This window comes from Meleagris gallopavo, chromosome 3 (genome assembly GCF_000146605.3).
Source record: "Meleagris gallopavo isolate NT-WF06-2002-E0010 breed Aviagen turkey brand Nicholas breeding stock chromosome 3, Turkey_5.1, whole genome shotgun sequence".
NCBI lineage: Eukaryota > Metazoa > Chordata > Aves > Galliformes > Phasianidae > Meleagris > Meleagris gallopavo.
Window position 1 is genome coordinate 41,334,450 of NC_015013.2, and position 1,454 is coordinate 41,335,903.

A 1,454-nucleotide genomic window follows, 5' to 3' on the forward strand; every position below is an offset into this window, starting at 1 on the left:
TTGTTTTTTGCTTCTGTTGAATCACAGAATGGTCAGGATTGGAAGGGGGGCCTCAAGAATCATGAATCTCCAATCCCCCCCACCATGGGCAGGGCCACCAAACTCTGCATTTAATACTAGACCAGGCTGCCCAGGGCCTCATCCAATCTGGCCTTGAACACCTCCAGGAACTCCAGTCTCTGTTTTGTCATCTCTATAGGATAATCAGGAACTCGTCCACTTTGTTTGCACTGTATAGCCAAAGCATTAAAAGTGCATGAAAATGAAGAAATGATTTGGAATTCTAAGATTCCAAAGATCTTAAGTATCTTTTCCATATCAAAATGAAGTGTGATTTGGGATGTTGGGTCAACATGAAGATGTAGGATGTGGGCAAAGGTTGTTCCATGCTTGCTGTATGTATTATGATTTCTTTATTAAAGAAGGATGCATCTGCCTCAATCATTGTCTCAGCAAATTTACCTTGATCTGTGCATATTTTGTTTTTGTGTTCTCATCGACACTCCTGTCTGTAGGATTACTGCTTGTTTCCTCCTTTCCAGAACGTAGGATAACATGTACTGACAAAAGCTGGGGAAAAGTCCTATGGCTGTGTTCTGGCCATGCTGTTTCTACAGTTCCCATACAGTACAATCAAATCACTTTAAATTTTCACTGTTGGTCAGTCTTTTTTTTTCTTTTTTTTTTTCCTTTGAATCATCACTTGGGACATGTAAATTCAATCTGCAGGTATACATGTAGCCTATGGAAGAAATGTTTTGAATATACGAAGTGTTTATAGAATGATAAAATCGTAGAATCCTTATAGTTAGAAGGGACCATTAAAGGCCATCTGGTCCAACTCCCCTGCAATGAACAGGGACACCTACAGCTACACCAGGTTGCCCAGGGCCTGATCCAGCCTCACCTTGAAAGTCTTCAGGGTCAAGGCATCCACCACATCTCTGGGTAACCTGTTCCAGTGCCTCACCGCTCTCACTGTAAAAGGTTTTTTTCCTTATATCTAACCTAAATCTCTCCTCTTTAAGCTTGAAGCTATTTCCCCTTGTTCTATCACCACAGACCCTGCTGAAGAATCTGTTCCCTTCTTTCCTATAGCTCTCCTTTAGATACAGGAAGGCCGCTATCAGGTCATCTTGGAGTCTTTTCTCCAGGCTGAACAGGCCCAGTTCTCTCAGCCTGTCCTCATAGGAGAGGAGTTTCACTGCTTGGATCATTTTTGTGGCCCTCCACTGGATGTGCTTTAACAGGTTTATGTGTCTCCTGCACTGAGGACTCCACATCTGGATGCAGTACTCCACGTGAGGCCTCACCAGCCCAGAGCAGAGGGGCAGGATCACCTTTCTCACCCTGCTGGCCACACTTCTTTTGATGCAGCCCAGAATTCAGTTGGCTTCCTGGGCTGCGAGGTCACATTGCTGGCTTGTGTCCAGTTTCCCATCCACCAGTTCCTT